Raw genomic sequence first — 16,023 nt, 5'->3', positions numbered from 1 at the left:
CCTACTGGGGTCTAGTGACAATGCTCTGGATTTTAAAATGAACTCCACATTTTAAAAGAGAGAAAGATGACCGAAAAAAGTAAAAAATTAAACATGAATCCGTATTTCTTAAAATGTCTAGATTATTATGGCAAAATGAACTATTCTTTTCATGAGAAAAGAACATTCACTTAAGTATTGATAATAATAGTCCAAGTGAATGTGTGTTTATGTTATCAGCATTCTGTTCTTTGCTTTATCACAGAAATATATTCTTGAAAGCTTGATTCGTCTGTGAGGTAATATTTATTTCTGGCCATTGCTGATGCAAATGAATGTAAAAGAGCAAGCACATTTTACCCTCGTTTACTTGCATGGGCCATCAAAAAAGAATAACTGAAGGCTTTTTATGCTGATTTATAAACAGAATCTGACCACACAATTGTGATAATATGTCAAATTTTATTTGCCTGCCTACACATTGTATCTTCTTTTCAGAGACACTAGAAAAGGGATGCTGCGGTTAGAATGATAAAGGTCTTTAAAGTATAGGACCAAAAAAATCTATGATGAGAATCTAAGTGTTTTCTTTAATATAACTCTCATACTAGACTAAGCTGCAAATAAAATCAAGGATTTACTTCAAAACAAAGGATAAATATGGTATAAAGTATCAACTTTTCTCATTCTATTGGATGATTTAATTCTATAATCCTTAGATGACGGGTTTGTCCACTGATGTTCATACTGATTTGGGGTTTTCAGCTTTAAGGATTACTGTTTAGAATAAATGAATATTCTTTGCAAATAGGTTTATGAAAAGGCTGTGGAGGATATTTAGGTAATTACAGAGTAATTTAATCCTTATTGTTTTAGTATCTAAGGAAAAAAATCGTATTTAATCAATCAGTCCCATACTTTTTGTGCTATAGCTTTCTAACAACTGTTACGTTCCAATGATATGAGCAACTTAAGAGAAATGTTAGTCTTCAGGCTCAAAACAAACAGCCACAGGAAGCATGATGCTGATAACTGAAGTGGCCACAATGATTTCTTTTAGAATTTCTGGGATTACTATTTATCCCATGTAGGTAAAATATTTAAAATTTTGCATTATTATGCTGATCCACCAAACACTTTTAAGTACTACAAGGTTGAAATGACACAATTCAAGAACGAGCTATAAGAACAAAAACCAACAAAAACCTCAAGGGTAACTTGTCTTAAGTAAGGCTTGCAGCTGTAGAAGAATCAATGGGAGGTTCACTTTCCTAAAGAGAGGCCTTTACCGGAGATTGCCGTGTTATATGTTCACAAAGTGCATCCCCTTCAGAATATGCTGAATATTCCAAGTAATAAGGAAATAAACATTTTCTTTTTTTTCTTACAAATTAATTGAATTCCTAAATCCTAAAAACATTAGGAGCTTAGGGAAACTGAAGGCATATCTTCCTAAAGGAAAGGCAATTGATCTATATTTTGTGAATTCTATGGAAACAAATTATTTACACATACGCATACACACACACACACACCCCAACTACAAAAACCCACCCAATTTTTTAGGACACTAAATTGTACAAGTATATCATAATTTTTTTTTTAAAATGCACATGGCGAATACAAGAAAGGAAAACACAAAAATAGAAAAATAGCACTGTGCTCGTATGGCAATCTTCTGGGTGATTTAAAAATTTCCTTTTTGACATGCATGCTTATAAGTGCTTAATTTTCAGAAACTGTATTTGATAAATATTTATCCAGAAGGAGGGCCATAAATTTAATTCCTGTTAAAAAATTTAGTAGAGTCAATGGTTACATTTTTAAAAGATAAACAATACATAACATTTATATCATTAACTATTAAATATCTTTGTCGAAATCAGAAAGAGTGGTAGACAGAGTATGCATGTATTTTTTTAGAATTGTAACATTCCCTTCAAAGCAGGGACAAAGATGGCCAAGTGCCTATCCTGTCAAGCTGAGAAATACCTTGGTATGGTAGACAAACCGCTAAATTTGTATTGCAATATTTATTTTTTACATAACCTTAACACCAGGAGTTCATCTTAAGGTTTCAAACTGGCAGGGAATATGTGGTCTTTTAAATTTTTCTTTATGTGCATGATACTTAGACCAATCATTTAAAAATGAATATATATATATATATATTATATATATATTTAATATATATATAAAGGGAATTCCCTGGCAGTCCAGTGGTTAGGATTCGGCACTTTCACTGCTGTGGGCCCGGGTTTGATCCCTGGTCGGGGAACTAAGGTTCTGCAAGCCATGCGGCGTGGTCAAAAACAAATGAATATATAATATTAAAATATAAAGGCAAAGCATTTTTACTTATTAAAGTATATTTACTTTGTATTATCATGTCTTCAGTCTCTCTTACCACATCTACATGATCCACACATTAGCCATCATCTCTCTCAGGACCTATTGTGTGGTTCGATGTCAAGTACAGAAGGCAATTAAGAACATTCACCTTCATCACTTCTAATGGCTAATGGCATTTATGCAATAATTTGCCCTTCCAAGTGTACTAGCTGGATATAGATATCTCTTGGGTTAGTACAAAAGTAATCTAATCTGAGTATGTTCAGAATCACTTCCAAAGTGTTTGGGTTAGTTTATTAAGAAATAAAATTTTCTTCCCTTTGATATCGGGTTAACTCAAAATTATGTTATTTTTACATTAACATCAAATATTCCAATAATACTTGTCCAGTTTGCCAGAGTCTCACTGGTAGCTATTCCGTAAGCATTTCAAGGTTCACTCCAGCCAGGAGCCAAGTGCCATTTTGCATCGTAGACTGTGCTTTCCCTCTCACCAGCTAGGCAGGGGTATGAGATAGATATAGGACTTCTCTTTATAACATGCAAAAGGATGAACAAAATGGTCACCCTATAATCCTCTGTCTTGTATATATTTTCAAACAATAAAAACACAAACAGTAGTTCCAGAAATTGCAATTATTTGAAAAACTAACATTTTATAATATCTTAATAAGGTGAGTTATTAACGAATGATAACAAAAAAAGAGTAGTTCACTATATTCACTGATAAAGTGCCATCAGTTAATAAACCATATAGCGATTTTAATTATAATCCTCTGAACAATAGACGTTACACATAAAGATTAATAACTGAATTTATACTAACTGTATCTACCTAATCTTTAATAACTTTCTGAAATGGTACATGAATACAAAATACCTTTAACAAATTAACACCTATTTCTCTAGCAAATTCTGATCATTTCTTTTTTTCTAATAAACAGAAGTGCTATATTATGAAAGATAATATTTATATGTGATGTGTTCAAATACATTTCCAAAACTTCAGTTAGGCAGATAGCAAAATATCTGAATAACTAATTGCCTTGTAAAAGATTTTTTTTATTTTGAATACTCTCATTCAAGCCTGAAAACCTGCAGTCTCTACCCTGTTTTTGAAATCAGGAGGTTTGAACACACAGAAGCCAGCACACAGCCAGAGAGCCTGAGCAAACAACACTTTAATCATCTACGTCAGTCACACACAATCTTTCTTCGAAGGATCCCTTCTATAGGTAATTTTCCCTTCTACTGAGATCTTAAGCCTATTTCTTCTTGCTCTGTCGTCAGTGGAAACTGAAAATAGCTGGTTGCTATCCTCTGTATAACCACCTCTCAGAGAATGAAAGCTCCCTTCTCAGGTGTCCTGTTCTCTTAAACCAAACAATTTCAGTTCATTTAACCTCACCACACAGAAGTTAGTTTTCAAATGTTTAATTTTGTTAGGATGATTAGAACCCATTCAAAGTTTCCACTGCAAAGTCTCCCTTCAGCTACTAGAAAAGCACACAAACTTCTTGGTTTTACATTTAAGGCCCTTTTACAGCTGGCCCTTGCCTACCTTTCTAATGTGTCCCCTGCTGCTTCCTGGTGTCTACCCTTCACTTCAGTCTGATTACAACTGCTTGAACATACCATGCAATGTCATACCACTGTGCTTTTGTACATCTTGCTCTCTCTCTAGACCCTCCTCTTTTTTTTTTTTTTTTTTCCATCTGCCAAGTGAATACCTACTCAAATTTCAAGACTACTCAACTACCCCCTCCTTTCTGAAGACTCCTCTAAGGAGTAATTGATGCCTTCCTTTGCCATATTCCTTCACTATAAACATTTCAACACAGTAGTTTCTTCCAGTCAGTATGAGCTCTTTCAAGGGAAGAGACCCTGTTTTACTAATTTTTATTATCCACGGTACCTAGGAGCATGCTAGGACATACCAGGGAGGCAATCAATGTTTTCTGAATGAAGACTTCTCTCCACTTGCGTGGGCTATAGAGCAATACTTCTAAATTCAACTCTACTCTTGTTAAGTATGTGTGTGTACATACATATACATATACATTTTATATATATATATATATATATATATATATATATATATATATAGAGAGAGAGAGAGAGAGAGAGAGAGAGAGAGAGAGACTGACCCCAAAGCCCAGACTCTTCCAGGACACCATATTTGTTGAGAGTTATGTGAGAGTGAATGCCAGAATAAAGTTACAACGTGCCCCTTGGGAAATGAAGCACTATACATTTATAAGGGGAGACAGGAGCAAAGCGATTATGAATGTAGAAGTACATTCGATGATCCACTGTGGGCTGGACACTAGGGATCAGAGATAAACAATGCATGGTACTTTCAAAGCCTCAGGGAACCCAGAATTTAGGAGACAACACAAAATTATACAGAAAGGAGATGACGTAGGAGAGTAATTTGGTGGTAAATGTCAAGGACTGATATAGTTAAAATGATAACTATGGTACATGTAAACAAAGGCAGAGAAAGGACAAATTCAAGACACATTGTGAAGACAAACAGGATTAAGTCACTGAAAAGAAATACTTGGGATGAGGGAAAGGGAAAAATCAAAGACTCCAAAAGTTTTTAGTTCTGGTGATTAAAAGAATGGTTGTATTGTGTCAATGATAAGGAAGCAATAACTCTAGAGTAAGCTGGCTTTGGGAAGGAGGTGGCAGTTCATTTTTTCAACATAAGTGGTAGGTAGCTATGTGGAGCTAATCTATGAGAAGGTGGTCATGGCCATTCCATCCTCTCTGCTTCATTTTATCCTATATGATTTCACCTAATAATGCTTCTTAAACATCCGTATGATCACGTCACTCTCTTCCTTCAAAAATTCCAATGGTTCTCTACAACTCATATAATAAAGTTCACATTTCTAATCAGAACAGTTATTGAGCACAGCCTTTGGATTCAGACAGAACTGGGTTTGAACCTTGACTCTACCATTCACTAGTTGTGTGACCTTGGGCAAGTGACCTAAACAATCTATGTCTCAGCTTTCTCATCCGTAATATGGGCATTAGATAACACTTGTAGAATCGAATAAGATAATGTATTATCATGACCATGATCATCATCCAGATTAGAAGTGATGAGAGGCTACTTTAGCTTCCCATCTTCACACAGAGTAAGTCATTACCATAACCTAAAAGTCCCTCTGTGGTCTGGTCCCCCATTACCACTGAGATCTTATTTCTAGCTATTATCCCTCAGCAGCCCCCTTCAACCATGCTGGCCTTCATTCAGCTGCTCCTTGAATTCACTAGGCATGTGTCTTACTCAGTGTCTGTGCATGTGCTTTCTCTCTGCCTGGAAGGTTTCGCTTTTACTCACTTGCATGCCTAGTTCCTTCCCATCTTTCAAGATCTATACTCAAAAGTCACTTTCTCATTATGGTCTTTCCTAGCTACTCTATCTAAAATTGCAGTCCACTCTCAAAACATCTCTTACCTCTTTCCCTCTTTTATTTTTCTCCATAGCAATTATCACAAATATACTATGTACCCTATTTATTTATTTATTGTCTGTCTCTCTCTGCTACAATATCAGCTACACAAGTACAGGGTATTTTTTTCTTTTGTCTGCTTTGTTCACTTTCATACACTCAGCAACTAGAACAACGGCTGGCACATAACAGGCACTTAATACATATTTACTGAATGCACGGATGGATGAAGGTTTCCACCCATTTTCTTATGCTCTTCCTGACCTTAAATGCCTTCTTCCTTCATCAGGTGGTAGTAGCCTGTACCTCCTTTAAGGCGGAGGAGAACAAATATTTTTAACCCATCTGTCATGTGCTTACGGGCCAGACACTTTGATAAGTGTTTTATATGGGTCACCTTTTTAAAAAAATCCTCAAAAGAATTCAGTTACTTAGTTATTAACAAGCCCATTTTATAGGTAAGAGACCAGGTTTAGAGTGCTTAAGTAACTTGACCTAGGTAAACAGATAATAAGACCTCGTGCCAGAACACAACATGGTTAACTTATGTACACTGGGTGTCTAATGCATAGTGGACTGAATTAAGTGTCATGGATGATGAAGGTGATGGGAGTTGGGGGCCAGGTCATTCAGGGAGAGCGGGGCTAATGATCCTCTCTTAACTTTCCTGAACAGAATTAATAAATTCTGTTTTTATTTTCCCATAGTGCCTTATATATACTCTAGTTACAGGGTTTATTCCACAATATATAATTTTGTTTATGCAAGGAGTCTCATCTACCAAATTGTGAACTCCTTAAGAAAGAGGAATACATCAATTTTGTTCAGTAAATGTTTGTTGAATGAATAAATGCTACAGAGAGGCCAAAGATAATGAGGACTGACTTGATGACTAGAGAAATCTTTGGTGACCTTCAAGCACAGTTTCAATACAGTGCCAGGGGTGCAGACTTAAAAACAATGCACAGCCAGAAAGAGGAGGTAACATGTAAGGTAATTTATTGAAAATATTGATTATGGATAACAAATAACTAGATAATAAAGGGGGCAGCAGAGCTGGCAGCTGGAAAATGGTGAGGCTAGTAAGGAAGGTTATTATAATTATTGGTACCGAATACGTTCAGCATAATTAGGCCTGTGGGGATCAGGCAATGGAAGAAATAAGAATTAAAAATCATGAGAAAGGAAAATGGACAGACACTGACTATTTCACTGGTTCTCAAACCGTGGTCCCTGAACCAGCAGTATCAGCATCACCTGTGAACTTGACAGAAATGCAAATTTGGGGGCCACACACCAAATTGACCGAATTAGAAACTCTGAGGGCAGAGTCCATCAATATGTGATTTAATATACTGGCCAAAAAATTCTGATAGCACCTGCAGGTGATTCTGAGGCATGCTAAAGTTTGAGAACCACTAGACTTCTTTGAAGGAAATTTCCAGGCAAGAAAATGCTTGGCAATTGTCCACAGCTTGCTTGGGCCCTCTCATAATTACTTTCACATATAAAAAGTTGAAGTGCTGATATGATTTCAAAGCTTAGTGTCAATTCAAAACTAGAGAGGAACAGGCTAGCAATCTGTGGCATCTGAAGGACAGAATCACTCTGAATGTTCTTAATTTACATTAAAAATGAGACTGATTTGTATCATAATTTACCATCTACTTATGTAAGAGTAGATGACTCAAACAGTATGTCCCATGCTGTGAAGATTCTAAATACATTGTTCATAAGTCTTTTAAACTGTCCCTCATCCTTCACCCAAAACTGTATTGAAAGTACACTCACATGATGTTGCAGTGTGTCTTGTCTACTCTGTATTTTCAGAGGGATGGACTAGGTAACCCAGGAGATCGTTTACCCCTTCCAACTCTAACTCAAGCTGCAAACTCACTTCTTACTGGCAAATCTGAATTAGTGTTTAAATATTTACTCAAGAATTTTTGAATCAGAATAACAAATGTCAGTTGCAGACATCAGGTTTCAATGCTTTCCCTAAAAAGTCTTGCCTTGCAAATGTATTTCACCAGTCCTAATTTCCGGGCTAATGTGTACTGGCTCTAAGTAGACAAACACCGTGACCCATATGTGAAACAGAGTTTCTTCGCATGAACCTACAGAGATCAGACAACAGCGGGTGAATGTAAAGAGAAAGAGGGCAAAAGGGGGGAAGCATCATCCCTGTCCATGACGCAGGCACATTCTGATACTGCATCTCCAATGTCGGCAACAGCATTTGCGGTGGAAGGCCAAGAATGAGAATGTGTTCCTGCGTTACCACAAACTATGTAGGAAAAAAGTTGTGGACCGTATGCCCCCAGCTAAAGAAATCTTACATCCAACTTGCAGAGTGGCCCAGAGAATTCTCAGAATGACTAAACAAGCAAATATTCAGCCAGCTGCCAGAGAATATTCTCTTCCAGAAGAAGCAAGAATGTGCAGGATAAACACCAGGTTTTCTTGCATGAATTGCTGTAGAATGAATATCAGAGATGAAACTGATTTTCATGTAAAGATTGTAAGAAATGCCGTGGTAAGGCAGAGTGGACGTTACTTAAGGAAAATTTTCAGGATGCGTTTAAGCAGGTCTAAGAGTATTAAAACTTCAATGTGATATAATCTAAAATATACAACAAAGTAGTGAATGTAACAAAAAAGAAGTAGACTCAGATTTAGAGAGTAAACTAGTGGTTATCAGTGGGGAGAGGGAAGGGGGAGGAGGGGCAAGATAGGAGTAGAGGATTAAGAGGTACAAATTGTTATGTATCAAATAAGCTACAAGGATATACTGTACAACACGGGGAATATAGCCAATATTTTATAATAACTATAATGGAGTACGACCATTAATTTTTTTTTTAAATTGTGACTCACTATATTGTACACCTGTAACTTACATAATATTGTACAGCAACTATACTTCAATAAAAATTGAAAAAAACTTCAATGTGAGATAAAAGTCCATGTCTCTAGACTGTATCAGAAGGAAGGCCTTTCTAGACACATCCCCTCCTTTTTCCCCTGGTGTTTATACAAATGGCCACATGAAATTCAGCAAACTTATCAACAGGTCCTTTACTCAGGAAAACCCAGAATTGCCTAATCCCTCTGTGTCAAGAAAAGGGTTCTGACGGATAGCAATGCCACATGATCCACATTTACATCGAATTGTCCTTAGAAGGAAAGGAGATAGTGAAATGCAGTGAAGGCATCTGGTTGAATCATTGGAATAAACCCGCCTAGATTATCAATACGATCAGATCATTCAACTTCAGTTCTTTTAGCAAAAATTTTCCCTAATCATGGCTCCTATTTTTCCCTATTATATTTGTATATTCATGGAACAGTTAATATTTAAGCAATCAGGAATGCTCCAGTGCATATACCAAAACAACTACTACTGCATGCCAGTCTTGGTACAGCACGTGAATTCTAATGTTTGTCTCCTTTATTTAAACAAAATTAAGTTCTGTGCTCTCTGCCAAGGGTTGTTTACAAATTATTGCTTTCTTCAACACCACCACACGCTGCAATAACATTGAGAAAGATAATGTATTTTTAAGGATTGCAATTACCATAAAGACATTAGCTTTACAGCGGAGACCAGACAGGTTTCATACACGCTTTCCTGGCTTTATTTCTAACTCTCACCCAAAATGCTTTTCTGGGTACTACATGACCAGGGCTGACGCTAATTCAGCCAACTGTAATCTAGGGTAGAAAGATGTCTTAATTCTTTATGTAGGCCTGACTGTCCCGTTTTTATGCTCTTGATTTCGGTATTAAGTGGTATTTCTTATAAAAAGGGAACAGATGATATCAACTGTGTAAAAATCAAGCAGTATAAGAGTTTTACACTTGTTAGCATAATTTATGGCAGCAATCTGTGAAAGGAGGGCTTAAACTTGAAACCATGACAACATGAAAATGGCATAAGGATTCATCTCAATTGCACCTCCAGGCCCAGCAGGACAGTGGCGATGTGAGTTTCCCGGAGAGGCAAATTTTGCTTTCCTGTTCTTCCTGCTTCACCTCTCACCATTTCCCCTTCTAGCCCTACTTACGCATTCAGGGAGAATATCCTGCATATGCGTTAGCCTGAAGTAGCCAGCACCAGTGGCAAATCAACAACCATTTTGTCCTTATTTGAGGAAAGGCCAGAAAGACTTAATGAATTATGTCTATACTTTAAAAAGAAAATCTGGTCTGGCACTTTCAACGGCTCTTAGTTAATCAACTGCCTATAGGAGGCTTACCAAATAGAAGTTCTTCTGAGAATGGTTTCAGCAAAATCAAGTTATTCTAAATCGGTATAGAAATAGTTTACAAGCATGAACATCCCTAAGGTCTTCAGTGGTTTCTCTCAGAAATGGTTTAAACATTTAACTAAAACTTGTGACCATTATTGTCATGAGGATTTTACTTAACAAAACTGTTTTATATGCATGAGGTTTGAGAGTGGGTGGAAGAGTTTTTTTTTTTTTTTTTTTTTCTGTACATAGCTTTAAAGATTATCACCACCACCAACTGGGTGTATAGAATTGATCTTGCTATCTATATACAGTGTAAATAAATGACATTTGGAGGTGCAACACTAGTGGTTTTAGCTATTTAAGAACAACCTTTAATAAGGCCCAAGATATGTAATTTTGCTAAAGTATAATTAGAATCTGGCATAATTAGAATCTGAGGAGCGGCTACTTAGGGGTGAGTTACATAATTAGCTATGTCCATTCATTTGTTTTCATGACTGTATATTATTCCACCACATGAAAATAATTAATTTTAGTTACAGTCCCGTGTTGACCATTTCCATTATCTAGTTTCCTTTTTTCGGGGGGTGGGGGAGTCATTATTACTGATATTCTTATAGATAATGGTGCCGTGAACATTCTTTTATTATAGTAAAATACACATAAAATAAAATTTACCATTTTAAGCATTTTTAAGTATACAGCAAAGTGGTGTTAAGTACATTCAACACTGTGTGCAACCATCACCACTGTCCATCTCCAGAACTTTTTCCCATACTGAAACTGTACCCATTAAACAGTAATTCCCCATCCCCCTCTCCCCTCCCCACCCCCTAGCAACCACTACTCTACTTTCTGTCTCTATTAATTTGTCTATTCTAGGTACCTCAATTAAGTGGAATTATCAATATTTGTCCTAATGTGTCTGGCTTATTACACTTAGCATAATGTCTTCAAGGTTCATCCATGCTGTAGGATATACCAGAATTTCCTTCTTTTTAAAGGCTGAATAATATCCCTTTGTATGTATATACCACATTTTGCTCATCCATTCATCTGTCAGTGGACACTTAGGTTGCTCACACCTTTGGCTATTGTGAATATAATGCTGCCATGAATACTGGTATACAAATATGTGTTCAAGTCTCTGCTTTCAATTCTTTTACGTGTACATCCAGAAGTGGAATGCTGCATCATACAGTAATTCCATGTTTAATTTTTTGAGTAACTACCATACTATTTTCCACAGGGGCTGGACCATTTAACATTCACACAAGTCAATCCACAAGGGTGCCAATTTCTCCATTTCCTCTCTAACACTTTTGTTTTCTGTTTTTTTAGATAATAGCCATCCTAATGGATATGAAGTGGTATCTCATTGTGGTTTTGATTCACATTTCCCTAATGATTAGTGATGTTGAACATATTTTCATGTGCTCATTGGCCATCTTCTTTAGAAAAATGTCTTAAAATCTTTTGCTCATTTTTGAGTTAGGTTGCTTGTGTTTTGTTGTTGTTGTTGTTCAGTTGTAGGAGTTCTTTATGTATTTTGGATATTAATCCTTTATCAGATATGTGATTTACAAATACTTTCTCCCATTCTATGGGTTGTCTTTTTACTCTATTGATAATGATTATTTCTTTACATGTCTACAGAGTGATTATTCTTGTACATGTCTCCAGAGTCCTTATGTAAGTGCTTATCTAGAGAATATACTAGGAGTTGCATTTCTGGTTATTGTATCTTCAGCATTTCTAAATTTTACCAAATTGTTTTCCAAAATAGAGGTACCAAGTTACATTCTCACCAGTAGTTCCCCTTGACACATATTCTTCGTCATACTTGATATTATCAGAATTTTTAAAATTTTGCCCATCTCACAGGTATGAAATGATACGTCCTCATGGTTTAATTGTAGGTGTGAATACAAAATGGTACAGGCATTTTGGAAAACAGTATCTTTTAAAATTAAACCTTACTTTCCATAAGACACAGCACTCCCAGTCCTAGGTATTTACCCAAGATAAAAGAAATTTATGTCCTGTACATGAATATTAAGAGCAGCATTATTTGTAATAGACACAAAGTAGAAACAACCCAAATGTCCATCAACTGATGAATAAAAATGTAGTATATGCATACAGTGGAATATTATTCAGTAATAAAAATGAACTACTGATATATGCCACAATATTATGCTGAGTGAAAGCCACACCAAATACAAAGTAACACAAAAGACTACATTATTGGATGATCTCATTCATATGAAATTCTAGAAAAAGGTAAAACTATAGTGACCGAAAGCAAATAAGAGGTTGCCTGGAGCTGGGATTGGGGATTGACTGCAAAGGGGCATGAAGAAACTACAGGTTGATAGAACCGTTTCGTGCCTTGATTGCAGTATATACAAATAACAAATTTAATCAGACTGTATACTTAAAAATGAGTCAATTTGACTGTATGTCAATTATATTTTAGTTAAGTTACTTTAAAAAATTACAGGTTAAGTTCAAATCTCTCTTGATTGTGAACATATTTTACTTCTGAAATAATTAACACAACAAACAAACAAAAGACCTATGGAGATGCTTTCAGAAATTGACAAGTACCCAGGCCTTTCTCTATATTTCTCGTATATTTCATGAAAGCTGAAACTTGTAAACATGAAAAGATTTGAACAACCAGGCTGTGGCTGATGAAAAATCCTTGGAATCATACATCAGCATCTCTCCCCAAATCTTTCAATAGTTTACAACGCTTTTCAACTTCCTTCAGCACAGGTTTCCAAAGTAAAATATTCTGTTTTGATATAAGTATCTAATAAGGAGTTTGCAATTAACATATACACACTACTATATATAAAATAGACAACCGACAAGGACCTACTGTATAGCAGGGGTCCCCAACCCCCGGGCCACAAACTGGTACGGGTCTTTGGCCTGTTAGGAACCGGGCCGCACAGCAGGAGATGAGCAGCGGGCTGGCCAGCAAGCAAAGCTTCATCTGCCGCTCCCCAGGGCTCCCTGTCGCTTGCATTACCCCCCGAACCATCCCCCTCACCCCGCTCCCAGTCCGTGGAAAAACTGTCTTCCACGAAACTGGTCCCTGGTGCCAAAAAGTTTGGGGCTGGTGCTATATAGCACAGTGAACTATACTCAGTATTCTGTAATAATATATATGGGAAAAGAATATGAAAAAGAATATATAAACATATATGTATAACTGAATCACTCTTCTGTACACCTGAAACTAATACAACATTGTAAATCAACTATATTTCAATAAAAATTTTAAAAAAGTATCTAGTTATTTGCTTGTATTTTAAGATTCAGTTCCTTTTTCTAAATAGTGAACTTCTGAATAGCTTATATTTCCTCATACTAAGTTGCTTGGATTCCAAAGAGTGATCCCTCACACAGAGCATTAAACAGTGACTTTCTTCATTCTTATTTAATTTATCTGAAAAATCTCCGGACATTCTCTTGTTAAAAGAAATATTACTTGATTTTTTTTTGTCCAATTAGCGAATAAGGAAGGGTAGAGACACATAACAGTCATACAGTGGTACCATTATGTTAATGTTTTTGAACAGGTACTGATTAATTTTGTCCAAAATTTTAAAAATAATAAGACCTAATTATAGAAAGCTGGTAGAAACTTATGAAAAGCAGTTTTAAAGATACTCTTACTGTACCATAAAAGGCAAGAGGTATTCTGAGAATGCAGATTTAAAAAAAAAAAAAAAAAGATGAAAAAAAATGAATGGCAAGTCTGTGTGCTCGTCCCCATGACAGAAGTCAGGAAAAGCAAAATCTAAGCTTTGGTTTGTGGGAGAGAAGTAAAGCACATGTTGTAAGTAAGGCTGGTATTGTGCTTTTCCTTTCTAAAGAAGAGGGGGCAGCTTTATAGTATGGGCTATCATGTAAATAACAGAGTACTTTGTTATTTTGTAGTTAGTTAACCAGTATTTATAACAACGTAGATTATTTTTCATGTGTGCTATTATATAAAAGCCATCTCCCCCCTGCTCTCCACCCCATTTTTCCCTATTTTCCTCCCTGTTTCTTGTTTTAGTATTACAATGTTCTGTATTTGGCAACTAGCTCATCAGGCCCTCAAGGACTAAAGACATATGTTTTTGTTTTTGTTTTCTGCGGTACGTGGGCCTCTCACTGCCGTGACCTCTCCCGCCGCGGAGCACAGGCTCTGGACGCACAGGCCCAGCGGCCATGGCCCACTGGCCAAGCCGCTCCGCAGCACATGGGACCCTCCCGGACTGGGGCACGAACCCGCGTCCCCTGCATCGGCAGGCGGACTCTCAACCACTGCGCCACCAGGGAAGCCTGAGACATATGTTTTATTTCTCTTTATCCCTGCAAAGCATCTAGCACAAGGCTCCACAGAAAATAATCAATAAATGTGGCCAACTTGCTGCCCAAATACTAGCTAAAATGTATTTATATGTATATAAATACTTCTTAGATTCCCTAAAATTATTAGGGATAATTGGATATTCAGAGTTTTATTTGAATATTAACTGCTTATAAACCCCCTTCCATGGTCATCAGCCCTCCTTCTTAAAGTTCTGCCATGCCTTCATTAGTACGGTTTCATTGGACAGGAAAATCAGTTTGTAAGATAATCACTCACATTCAGTCACAGTAGCCACACTGTTTTGAACAACAGTCTCATACAGGGTCGAAATCCCCTTTGAACAAAGCTTTTATAGAGTAAAAAGGCATTTGTCTTCAAGCTTCCTAATTATATTCACTAAATGCTGTTCATGTTGTCAACTTTCCCCCACTGTGAGAATTACAAAATCAGTCATAAGATTAAACTCAGAAAAAATACTAAAGCAATTCACAGAATACTAAGCCAGCTGGGTTCATTTAAATCCTCTATGGAAACAGTCTTTGTGGTGAACCTAGCAAGACCTACAGCTAGTCCCATAAATCATCATTTTTTTGGTCTGCTCCAGTGCTGAAATTATTTATTGCCACTCCTGATATATGGGAGACTCATCAAGAACCAAAAAAAAAGCTTTTTTATAAACTAGAGAATTATTCATCTCTGCCAGCCATACTATCCAATAGAACAGTTAACTATATCCATTATTGTTTAGTCACAATGACTTCAATGAGTATCTTTATGGCACAGTATTAAGTTGACTGTGTTTTTCATATCAATGTAAGAAGATAAAATTTTAAAAATGAAATAAAATACAGATGTATTCGTTGTTTTCGTTTCCTTGAAATGAGTCTGTATTTAATGAGTCATAAACAAAGCCATACATGAGTCCCCTACTGGAAACAAATTACACCCCTCACTATAGTTCTCTATACAAATATATATTGTTGGCTTTTTAAATAATTATTATTGGCAGAAGATAAGGAGCATAATATGGCAACTCATACTTTGCATTTTTAAAAGCTCTTTACAAGTTTGTCAATTTACATGTAAGAAGTATTTAACTCAATCTTATTTCTCTCTGATCATCCAATTCTGAAAACCATTGCTGAAACTTTCTCACTCCTTCATTCTCTCTCTTATTTTGTCTCTCAATCTCTCTCTCCCACTCTCATTCTCTCTCTACACACACACACACACACACACACACTTTTTGATTGGGTCTGGCTTTTAATTCCTTTTTCTCACTCCTTCCCCTAACATAAAACTTTCAAAAATTGGAATCTCTTCCATATCAAAAAGATCATGTGTTTGCATAGGGGAGTACAGTAACTAGGCATAACTAGTCCACAAGGCAAGTGTGTATGTATGTACAATATATATTCATGTTACCCCTCATATCAAGTTATCTAGACTAATGGAAGGCAGATTTAACTGTAACACAGAGAAGTTAAAACCAGGGCTAGCAGCATAGGCATCACAATATTAAGAATTACAGTTAAGAGTCTTGGGTGTGTGTGTGTGTGTGTGTGTGTGTGTGTGTGTGTGTGTGTGTGTG

The 16,023-nt window shown here is 36.3% G+C and overlaps 1 protein-coding gene across 2 annotated transcripts in view; it reads right to left on the bottom strand.

Moving 5' to 3' along the window:
* The window catches only part of DIAPH2 (diaphanous related formin 2), an 897,660-nt gene that overhangs the window by 420,320 nt on the left and 461,317 nt on the right, over positions 1–16,023 (bottom strand). The window lies entirely within an intron of this gene.

This window comes from Aethalodelphis obliquidens, unplaced genomic scaffold (assembly GCF_003676395.1).
Source record: "Aethalodelphis obliquidens isolate GAN/ISIS:26980383/991018 unplaced genomic scaffold, ASM367639v1 scaffold54, whole genome shotgun sequence".
Lineage (NCBI taxonomy): Eukaryota > Metazoa > Chordata > Mammalia > Artiodactyla > Delphinidae > Aethalodelphis > Aethalodelphis obliquidens.
This window is presented reverse-complemented; position numbering and strand designations above follow the sequence as displayed.